At 38.5% G+C, this 12,008-nt stretch overlaps 1 protein-coding gene across 1 annotated transcript in view; it reads right to left on the bottom strand.

Moving 5' to 3' along the window:
- Pappa (pappalysin 1) overlaps nucleotides 1–12,008 on the bottom strand; it is a 228,720-nt gene that overhangs the window by 134,980 nt on the left and 81,732 nt on the right. The window lies entirely within an intron of this gene.

Raw genomic sequence — 12,008 nt, 5'->3', positions numbered from 1 at the left:
ACCAGATACAGTTGGATGTAAACAAGGCATGCAGTATAGTGTGAAAATCGAGGCCAAGTTGGGGCCAGCCAGTCCAGCAAAGGGACCCAGTGACAGCTGGTGATTGAGCAGCTCTGAGGAGTTACTGAGGACTAGGGGGCCAGTGGGAAAAGCAATCTCCTTTCTCCTCCCCATAGCCTTTCTGGGTGGCCAGCAATTTTATTACTGGCAGAGGGCAAGCCCAACAGCATTTTTTGAATTTGGCACCAGATCTAAAACTATTTGGGGGCTGGGCTTCCCTTTCTTCTCTGCCCCCACCATCCCCACGGACGTTTTGGGTTCGGTGAAAGCCCTCGTGCTGTTAGCAGGCTACATTTCCCCTCAATTTTGAAACCCATGTGTGCTTGGGGAAAATGTAATCCTTATGTTTCTGATTCATTTACACTTAACTCATCAAAACGCTATTTTGTAAGAACTATTTGATGTCTGCAGACTCTTCTGAGCCACTTTGTAAGTCCTGCTTCTTAGAAGCAGGAAGCTACATTTCTGTTGGGGTGGGGAGGGCTTGAACCTACAAGGTTGAGTTTGTTTTGAAATGAGGACTCATGGAGGCCGCATGGATCTTGAACTTGAACACATATGTTTTTCTTATTTTTATGCAGCTCCTTACCTGCTCCAGCTACCATGAGGTTACTACATCAACTTTCTATGTTTGCAGACAGAGTAACCACAGAAGACCATGATCAGGAAGAGCTGTGTTCCTTCCTATTGGAATTGCAGTGTCTGGCCAGACTCCATCACTTTTGCTGTATGGGTAAGGAACTTGCAGGTCAGAAGCCCTGAGTGCTCGTCTCCACCAAATGACTAAAGAAGTTATCTTGTCTTTCTTGGCTCAATTATTTCTTTTGTGAATTGTCAATTTGGAGTAGATGATATTCAGTGCTCCTTCTAGGTCTGAGAGTTTTTGGGTCTAATGTCTAGATAATAGATTCGAGTATCTCAGAATGCTGTCTACCAGTAATCAACATTTTGATGACAAAGAGTGTATCTAGAACTTAAGCTCAGTCAAATTACACAAAACTGTGGAGATCAGGGTCAAAGATCTCAACCCTTCAAAGTATTCTACTGTGGATGGGTACCAAGTCTAGAGAAGTCATCCCAAATCACACAGCAAGTTGATGGCAGATTCCAGTGTAGCAGAAAACAAAGTAAAAAAAACAAGAAAAAAAATCAGTAGCTTTTTTGTACATTAGCTCCCTGACATTTTTGATAAACAGGTTTCTACATGAGTTACCAATCTTTTCTTGGGATAAAAAAAAATTAAAAAAAAAATAATAAAACCCTGTCTCCCACTCTGGCAGCAGGAACTGGAAAGCAGACTTCAGGATGGAAATGGAATGGTACTGCTTTGCATGAGGCCTGGGGAGGTAGTGTCTGGCTTGTATTAAAGCCCATGAGTGAATGATTAATCCTGGGTAGCAAACAAAGCCAGAGCCCTGTAACGTTAGAGGCATTAGTGCTGTGGAAGATTAACCCTACTGCCCCCCAGGGGACCTTTATAGAATATTGGACTACACTTTGAGAATCAGTGGGTGATGAAAACTGGTGGTCTCACAGGTCCAGTTTGTTTAGTAGCAACACACATACATGCATGTGTATACACACATGCACACACACAGAGACACAGAGAGATGGAGAGAGACACAGGCAGGCAGAGATAAAGGCAGCACACACATACAGAGAATACATGGGCATATATACATACATACATACATATATATATATATACATACATACATACATATATATATATATATATTCTTTGGTAATTCAGCTCACACTCTCCTTTCTTAGTTTCACCCTTTATCATCATAAGGAGGCAGCCTCAACCTCACTCTCTGGATAAACCATATGGACCTTCACTGACAATGCAATCCATCACAGGGGCTTCTCACTAACTCTTACAGCAGAATGAACAACTCCTAGTCTGTGGGATTCCCTTAACAGAACATTTCCCTCTGTTTTATAATCCTTTGTTCATTAGTCCAGTTTTCATATTGATGACACTAAGCTCCTAGAAAGCTAGTCTTCAAAGTGTGATAGACAGTGGTAATTAAGTGACTGTTGAATGAATAAAAGATCGACTTACACATGTGACCCATTCCACTCACTTTAGGAAAAAGAAAACTGAAGTTCTGAGAGGAAAACCTTTTATTTTTGGTCTTTTGATCCTTTAGTGTCCTGTTCATCCTTATGAGTTTCATTTAATGTACTGTGATATACTAAACACAACCTTAGTTATGGATCTTGGATCCTTTTTTTTTTTTTGGTGTGCCACAGAGGATAGGTTCTCATTTATTGATCTTCTCTTCGATGTCTGGCTTTGTACTAGATGTTCAGGACAGAAGAAAAGGAGGTAAATACTGGCCATCCCCTACAACTAATGAAAAATATATCTAAAGCATACTACTGTTGTCTAACACAGCATGTAAAGCCTTGAAAGAAGTGATGGTTCTAGGTTTTGATTTATGCCTAATCTAGAATCCAGATTTACTGAAGGCCCATTGCTTTCTTCATTCTTACAGAGTAGGATTACAAAGACCTAATCTGTCAACTCAATGTAAGTCCCAGTAGTAATTTCTGTCTGACCCAGAAATTATCTTCATAGCCATCTACCTGCTCCTTCATTTAAAGATGGGAATTTTGAGTATACACATAAAGACACAACAACCTTAATACATAGAAAAAAATAACTGTAGTAGAATACTTCTGCTAGAGTCCAGCTCCCTGATCCTGGACTAGCACATCGTTGGTGTACCAGCTCCCTATCTTTCTCTAAGTATAATGCACTTTACCATTTCTGTTCTTCTAATCCAACACTGAATCGCAACAGTTGTACTCTTTGGGATGTTGTGTGTGTGTAAGGTCATGCCAGTCTCTGTTTTCTTAATTCTTCCAGAGTTGGAATTAGATGTATTTAATGCCACTACAAACTCAGGGGAACTCTCAACAGATTGTTGGACCCAGAAATAGCCCTCAGAGCCATCTATCTGCTCTGTCTACAGAGTCAGCTATTGCCCACTATGCTTGGTTTGACCTAAGAATAGTGGTACACATTCTGGAATTGGAGAAAGAGTTCTTACTCATCATAGTGACCTTACACCTTGCTAGGCAGCACCTCTGAGCTTTGGTAAAATACTGCTTGGTAAAGGCGGGGAAAAGTCCAGCCCAAATCCTGCATGCCAGAAGTGGGTTACTGGAAACCTTGTTGTTCTGACAGTGTCTGTGCCTCCTTAATCCTCCTCCTCTTCATTTACTTAAATGTTAAAAGGCTGATTTTACCCTCACTCCTCTTTTTCTTATTCTGTTGCTTTTGGAATCAAGAATCAACTATTTTTATCCAGTTTCTCCATTTATCAAGATACTGCTTTGTACTTTGTCAGCCATCACAGCAATGCTTATAGTCTGTAGCTTTGCCAGGTACAGCTCTTGGGAGTGGGGACCAGGAAAATAGATAGACACTGCAGTTAGAGCCCCATTAATTTTAGAAGCTTGAATTCATGGCTGTCTCTCTGAGCCTCTAAATTCTTCATCTAAATATCAGATGTACTAGCACCTAGACTTTATTGGTAGACTTATAAAAAGTCTAAGGTTTTCCGTGAGGTGCTTACTATTTGATGGTAGTGATGTCAACATTGATACTGAGAAATGCTGCTGTTTATACCAGTACACATGAGAGTGGTTATCACATTGACTAAATTTAGGTTCTACGAAGGCAGCAAGCAGATTGGCTCTAGTTACCTATTTTATCTTCAGAACATGGCCTGGTTCCCAGCACAGGGAGTACAATAAAGAACTTTTTGAATAAATATATCAATCCATAAAGAATGACTCAGAGTAACCACTTCATGAATACTCATTCCCTCTTGACTCCCTATTTCACCTTGATCCTAACTTTACTGAAAGAAGTGAGGGAGGGTTGACTTTAGAATCTCTGTTTAATAAAGGGGATGATGGTGATATGAAGAGATGAAAGATGAATGCTATCTTAAAGATATTAATACCGATTCTCAGAACAAGAAATAAGAATATCCAGGAAATATCTGAAAAGATGTTCAACTAAGAATGAGATATGTCATTGAGAAGTCATTAAATGAACCAAGAGGGCAAAGACAATGTATCAAATGTAAGCATTCAATGTATCAAAGAGTAAGAATGGACAGTGTGGGATTGCAAGCCTTGTTAAAAACCAGGGAACAGCTTGTGTTGTGAAGCTGGGAAGCAGAGAAAGTACGTGTGCTAGGCTTTCTCCTTTTCTCTTCCTACTCCATCTATACCCCCAGAATACAGTGCAGCCCATTTCAGAGTCAGTCTCCCTCTTCAATTAATTACACTTAGAAGCATATTTTGCTAATGTCTTAGGTACCTCACAATCCAATCAAGTTTCACTCAGGATCAACTAAAAAGAAATTCAAATCTCCATCTCAACAAAAAGAGGAAGCTTGTTTCAAGCATCAAGTGCTTACTCTTCATCCATCAGAAATAAGACTTCCTTTGTGTAAGACATCCCAGGTTTTAGTGTGCCAGAATTCACTATTTATGCTATAATGTACCATGATTATATCAACTACTGATGGGAGTAAATTAATGGATGGAAATGAGGGAAAAAATCTAATGAGGTGCACAACAATTTGAATTCTCAGAATGCTATATGTGGAATCCATTAAAATGGAAAAGTTCCATTGCTTATGTGCCAACAATTCTATTTACCAATATTGACCCTAAATAAATGATCATACATTTGTGCTTTCATGGAAATTTGTACAAGAACACCCACTGAAGCAGATTTCCTGAAGAGAGAACATAGAAAATAAAAACTCAATTGTTTCCTTACTTATATGTAATATAAAATAGGTGAAATAACATAAACTTCAATCTTTATGGCATCAGACTAAGGAACCCAGAGAATATTTGTTTTATGGTAATAAGAGAACAGTTTAAGTAAAGAGTAAAGTGATTTCAATTGTAGGAAACTGGATAGAACTTGAGGAATCACGTTGAGCAAAGTAAGCCAGATTCAGGACATACTACAGTTCCCTTTTGGAAACACAGATAGATAGACAAACAGACATGGAAGACAAAGAAGAGCTATTTGAGGGACGGAAGAAATATATGGATGGAGTATTATTGGAAAAGCAAACAATGGATAGAAAAAGGAGGACAAATCCTGAATGCTGTTTTTTTTTCAAATATCGAATTATGCTTCAATGTGTGCACTACTGACTTGTTATGGAGAGAGATGTAGATAGATATAATAAGAGTTGGGAAAGCATGAGTGAGGTAATGGGATGAATATGAGCAAAGTGTAATAATATAGGAATATGGAACTATCATAATGAACTCATTTTTTGTGTAATAATTGAGAACTTAATAATAAAGAAATAGATGTACAAACTAGACAGATAAGCCAGAATGCCATTATTTCTACTTTAAGGTTTTACATTTGATGTGCAGTTGAGCTTGTATATCTATGAGTTTCCCTACCTGTCTTCATTCATTTGTTCATTCATTCATTTCTTTACTCATTCACAGTTGTTTTCATCATTCTCACTGGACACAGCTTGGTTTCCACCTATGAGCCATGGCAAATTGAAGTGAGCAAATGTTCCATGTATTTCAGTTCTGTGTAGATTTCACTCTAAAAACACATCTTCTCTTTTCAAGCCAGGCTAGAACCACTCCTGAGCTTTCCCATGATGCTATTGTGCTCCTGATAGCATGGCACTTTTCTTGTATGATAGTGTCCATGATTCCTGTCTGTTTGCTCTTTAATACAGGGGAAATGAAGTCAGCGATTGATCAGAGATATGTCTAGTCTAAACAGAGTGCATGGCACAAAACAGGCATGTAATAATATGTTAAATGAAATGTGTTACTGAAAATGATTGTGCTTGGTTTTGGCTATTTAGTGGATGAATGTATGGACAAATGAATAAATATAAAAACCAAGTGGATGATTACATAATAGCAAGAAAGATCTACAAATGGGGCTTAGAAAAGAAAAGACAGCAGTGTCAGCTGAAGAGCCATAGAAACAGCACACAGGAGCAACCTGTGCCTTCAGCTGACCCTGAATTTGGCTAAATGCTGGCTTAAGTTGGCAACACATGTCTGCTCTCCTTTCCAACTGTATTTTAAGAATCAGTCAAAGCAAGAACATTTTTTTCTTCCCTCATTATTGCATGCTTAGCGACTAGAAAGTACCTGGATTCAAGTGAAAACTGTCAAATAATTGTATGAGAAAATAAACTGATGAGTGAATCAATAGCTTTACACTGGTGACCATGGTTTCTGAGCATTAGGACTCCAAGGGAAGTGTTTGGGATCTCATATGTAGATTCTGGAGTCAAAGTTGCAAGAACATGAATCTACATCTTAAGAATGCAATTCCTTTACTCCAAACTTACACTGAGAATGTCAGGAAGACAAAGTAAGACCAGCAGGTATAGAGTTGGAAGGACGACATTCTGAACATGAGAGAGTTGCTAAGTGCATACAATGGAATATCAAATAAGCAAGCTGAGAAAGAAAAATGTTATTGTTTTTGTACTAGAAGAGACTATAAGGAGAGTGGTGCTAACAAAAAGAATGAAACTTAAAAGTCAATAGAGCAGCCAGGCAATGGTGGCGCATGCCTTTAATCCCAGCACTTGGGAGGCAGAGGCAGGCGGATTTCTGAGTTTGAGGTCAGCCTGGTCTACAGAGTGAGTTCCAGGACAGCCACAGTTACACAGTGAAACCCTGTCTCGAAAAACAAAAACAAAAAAAAAAGTCAATAGAGCCATCTACTTAACAAGCTTCAAACCTGTCACCTGAAAGCTGTGTAAATTCTATGATCACCCATCCTTTGTGGAGTTTCAAGTTATTATCTATAGTGTGAGAGTAAGGGGGTTGTCGTAACTATTGAGGTCATTGATTATTTTATTACATATTTTTTTATTTACATTTCAAAAGATATCTTCTCTCCTGGTTACCTCTCCGAAAAAATATCAAAAACAAAAACAAAAAACTAACCCTATTTCTTCTCCCCATCCCCCTGCTCACCAACCCCACCCTTTCCCATTTCCTGGCCCTGGCATGCCCCTACAATAGGGCATAAACCTTCACAGGACCAAGGACCTCTCCTCCTGTTGATAACTGACTAGGCCATCCTCTGCTGTACATATGCTGCTGGAGCCATGAGTCCCACCATGTGTGATCTTTGGTTGTTGGTTTAGTCCCTGGGAGCTCTGAGGATAGTAGTTAGTTCATATTGTTGTTCATCCTTAGGGGCTGCAAACCCATCAACTACTTGGGTCCTTTGTCTAGCTCCTTCACTGGGGAAGGTCATTGATGTTATCTATGTGAAGTCTTTAGTAAGTGTTTGATATGTACTTAGGAAACTCGTAATAAGCTTTAGGTTCTTTGATTCTCTTTGAATGTTAAGCTCCTCCCATTCCTCCATTCCAGGTCCAATTTAAAAGAAAAAGAAAAGAGCAATTCAGAATTTGAAGAATTTATACTCCAGTTCTAAATTTAGATCTCATTTTTTCAATTTTTGGAGTCAATCTTCCATTAGAGCATCATTTACAGAGGTAACATTGTTTCTTGTGTAGCCTGAGAACTTTGAAAAATTAGCACTACTCCATCTTCATTCCAAATACAAAGCACAACACCAAATAGATAGCCAGTGAAGATTTGTTGGATGAGTTATTAGATGGATGAAGTAGACAGATGCAAAGATGAATGAGTGAGCAGCTATTTGCTGTTCCTGGCTTAATTTAATACCACTTTATGAGTATATATATATACACACATATATAATCTATGTATGTATGTATGTATGTATCTATCTATCTATCTATGAGTTTTATAGAGAGTTTTCATTCTGGAAGAATCTAAGAACTGTATGAAAGCCAAGAAATCTCAGAAAAATAATCTGCTTTTTTTTTTTTTTCACATCCAGGGTCATAGAGAACCAGCTGTGTAATTTGTATTCCCTAATCACAGCAGCTGGACAGGGGACCTAATTGTTGACTGGTGGCTTTTGCCTTGTAATCCTATATTCTACAAATTGTACATAGAAAGCTGAATAATTCAGTGCATTTCTCAAGCTCCTAAACTGTGCCTTCTGATGTGAGAGTGTTAGGAATGGTTAAGAATGAGAGTTTGAAATTAGATCTGGAATTTGAACCTGGCTATGAATTTCCTAGCCATTGAAGGATGGTTTCATAATTTTGAGGTTTGATTTTCTTACTTGCTTTTTAAGTGCGTAAAAGGTACTTGAGCCAGAGTTAAAAATAAATGACTGTTATTGGTCACAGATAGCCTACTTCATTAAGGTTTTCTGAGCCAGTTAGAGTCTCATAAAGACTAACTATTCTAAGCAATCCCTGTTGAATGTTTTTAGTTCAAAAAGCATAAAACTCATTTTTCACCTAAGGTACATTTTCTGGGTAGATAAGTTCACACACAAAATCTTAATGTGCTGACCCTTCATTTTGTATTTTATAGGTATGAAAACTGAGAGGGATGAAAACTGAGGCCTAAAAGGTTACAAAATGTGCCTTGGTGTCATGTGCTGAGTTAGTTAGTTATTCGCAAAGTTGGTTCTGGCCCTTTAATTCTGCAAGTGTTAGTTCTCATACAATGTAGGTTTTCTCGTTTTTTCCCCCCAAGAGGATGGAACCATTCCACATTTCTTTCTCATCCTGGCCAAAAGTAATCCATCTACCAGAAACTTCCATGGAGTAAGCACAGAAGGCTCTCTCCATCAATGTCATACCTTATGAAACTATCTCTAGTGCAGATAACAGAAAGAATAAATATTTTTGTTGGGAAAAAAAATGGAGACTAAGGTCAAAGGGAATCATGTAACGGGTTGAGTCAGAAGAAAAAGAAACCCCCCCTCTTCTTTTCTTCCAAACAGCCTTTGTATAGAACTTCTATAAAAGCCAATTTATTTGATATGAAAGAAAAAAAACCTTAAAAACAGCAAACTCTCTCTCCTTCTCTAACTCTTACTATTTCTCACACACATAATTGTGTGGGGTTGGATACTCAAATTACTGAGAGATAACAGAGGAGTTGAAATGGTAGATGGGCTCAGGGTGATGGATTTTCCTTTTATTTGTCAGTTATTCTGAATATATGCAGTTGAGAAAGCCCAGTCCTAACCACCATTAGTCTCCAAAATTTTGTTTGTTTGTTTGTTTGTGACTCTGAAGAAAGGCAAATAGATGATGCTGGGAAGATGGCTCAATGATTAAGAGCACTCACTGGTCTTTTAGAGGACCTGAGTTTTGTTTCCTGCACCCTCGTGGTAATTCCTCTGTAATTCCTGTTTCTGAGAGAACCAATGCTTTCATCCAGCCTCTGTGGGCACACTTGTGGTACACATATGTTCACATGGCAAAACATACACATAAAATAAAAATAAATACTTTTTTACGGCAAACAAAAAGGTTAATGAGTACCTCAGTCAGGCACTTGTCACATACTAGGAGACTATAAAAAATGTTTGGCTGCCAAATGATAAAAACAAAAAACAAACAAACAAACAAACAAACAAACAAATAAAAACCCAAATGGTGTGGGCCTAACAGTAAGGCTTTTGGATGTGAGGTGGCCCAGGAACTACTGTTTCTGTCCCAGAAGCCAGGGGATGACCTCTGCTCAGGCCTCAGGTTGAGTGCTTTCATTGAAGGGGCCAGCCTGAGTGATTCTGGGCATCTCAGGTTCCCTGTCGAGAAGGCTACATAGACTGCCCTCCACTCTTACTTACAAATTGAAAGAGTAGCTTTAAGAGTGAAAGAAAACTTGACGATTCTTGGGCCTGAGAGCTCACCAGGAGCAGTAGCTGTTAAATTTTAACCAACATGAGAATCACCCAGAGAGGCCCTGCGCATGGGATTTCTGATTCAGTAAGCCAACCAGGGCCTGAGAACCTGGCCTTTCTGGGTTCCCAAGTGAAGCTGATGGCAGTTCTACAGCCCCATGCCAGGAGGCTGCCTAAGAGGAGTGGGTCTGAAACTTTATTATATTATATCATGAGATGGTTACAAGTTCTGATGATCAGAGCTCACCCTTACTATTAAATCAACAACTACGGGGCAGGTGGGAGAGACAGAGGTGAGAACTGAGGCATTGGAAAGGATCTTAAGGTTTGAAAGGAGCAACATAATTTAAGAACCACAACTTGAGAGCAACATTGCTCTTACAGAACTGAGGCATTTAAGGACCAGAGAGACTAAGTGACTCATTTATGGCCACAGAGTAAATTAGAGATGCAGCAGAGAATAGAATTCAGGATGCCTTTTCTTCCATTTCATTTCTACCATTCAACCATGTACTTATCAACCCATGTCAGTTCTCACAGGCTTATAAATCAAGGCAAAAAAAATGAAAGTCATGTTTAAGCTGAGGTTGAAAAGCATCTATTATTTTATTTTCCAATTATTTTATAAAGAAATTTAAGTGGCTACAAATTTACAGATTTACCAGTCTAGACAGGTGAGAAGTGGATGAGACAGGGTTATGGAATATTTTCATGGAAAGGCAATGTACTTAAGTTTTAAGTATGTTTTCAAACACAAACCAAGTGTTCTTTCTTAGTTCTTAAACAGATGTTCTTCATCTATCAATGAATGGGCAAAGTTTTGCCTGATATGTGCACATTAATTGCTGGCATTTAAAAGGAAGTGCTGGTAAAGTGTTTGAAAGTGGTCCAGTCTCTTAAAAAGATTAAAAATTTCCTTCCAGAATTTGGTTTCCTTTAATGATGGACTTAGTAAATATTTTCGAGCATACAGAGTAGAGATTGTGTCTCATATTATCTTAGAACCCATAGAGAGCCAAACAAAACTTATAGGAGTCATGCAGGTCAGTTTTTTCATTAAACAGAGAAGAAATGAGCACTCAAAGAGGGTGACCAACTACCTAATATTAATAAGTGAGTGGACTAGGGCTAAATATGAAGCATCTGTCTCCTGAGCTTCTTTACATTATTCAAAATGTTCCAACAAGCATTTCTTACACATAGGAAGTGTTATATAAGGTTTGTTGATTGACTACACAGACTCTTCTCACTCAAATTAGGCAGTTAAGTCTCCACCATTTTTTTTCTTAAGACCAAAATAGAAGTTAGAGCAAATCTTTTGATGGAACATAAGTTGGACCTACTGACTTGGGCTTGCATTCCAATCTCCTTCTCACCGCTCTCCAAACAAGTGACCTCATGTCTGAATGCCTCTTTTCCCCTTCTTTGCAAATTGATAATGACTGTAGGGCTGTGGTTGTAGAGTGCATGAAATGAATGAGTGACACTGCCTTTATTATAGCCTTCTGTCGGGTAGACAGGATCTTATGGTTGGGTTCTTAAATGTCATGGAAGAGTTCATGTATCAGAGCTTTAGCTCTCATTGAAGCAGAGTACAGAGGTGGCGGCTTTAGGAGGTGACTGGATCATAAAGGCTTTGATATCACAAGAAGATTAATATATTCATGGATTCATAAACTTACCGATCTTTGAAGAATGGACCCTATGATAAAATAAATCTCTCTCATTCTTTTCAGGACTGCATAAATCAGGCATCTCTGCCATACTATATGTGCCCTAGCATGACGTATTATCCTGCCTCTAGCAATGGTGAGTAGGAAAATGTCCAAGTGACAATGATTTTTTTTTTTGTCACAACCACAGAAAACTGATAAACACACACAGACAGACATAATACTAATGACTTCACCACAGGCATTTTTCTTATTTAAAGGACACATATCATGAGGATGTAAAGAATATGGCAGAAAAGGGCTTAAAAAGTAAATGTGAAATATCTCTTCTCCCACAAAAGCATTAGCGGGTCCCTACAGCTGTAAGGTCTTCAATGATCAAAGAATTTAGGAACTCATTTCTGCCTCAGGAAATACAACAAGCTGAAAGATTGTGACTAGAGGCATTCAGTGTCTAGGAATGTTTTCATGTGGTTGCC

This window comes from Mastomys coucha, unplaced genomic scaffold (assembly GCF_008632895.1).
Source record: "Mastomys coucha isolate ucsf_1 unplaced genomic scaffold, UCSF_Mcou_1 pScaffold18, whole genome shotgun sequence".
NCBI lineage: Eukaryota > Metazoa > Chordata > Mammalia > Rodentia > Muridae > Mastomys > Mastomys coucha.
Note: the sequence above shows the minus strand (reverse complement) of the source record. Positions and strands in the feature narration are given on the sequence as shown.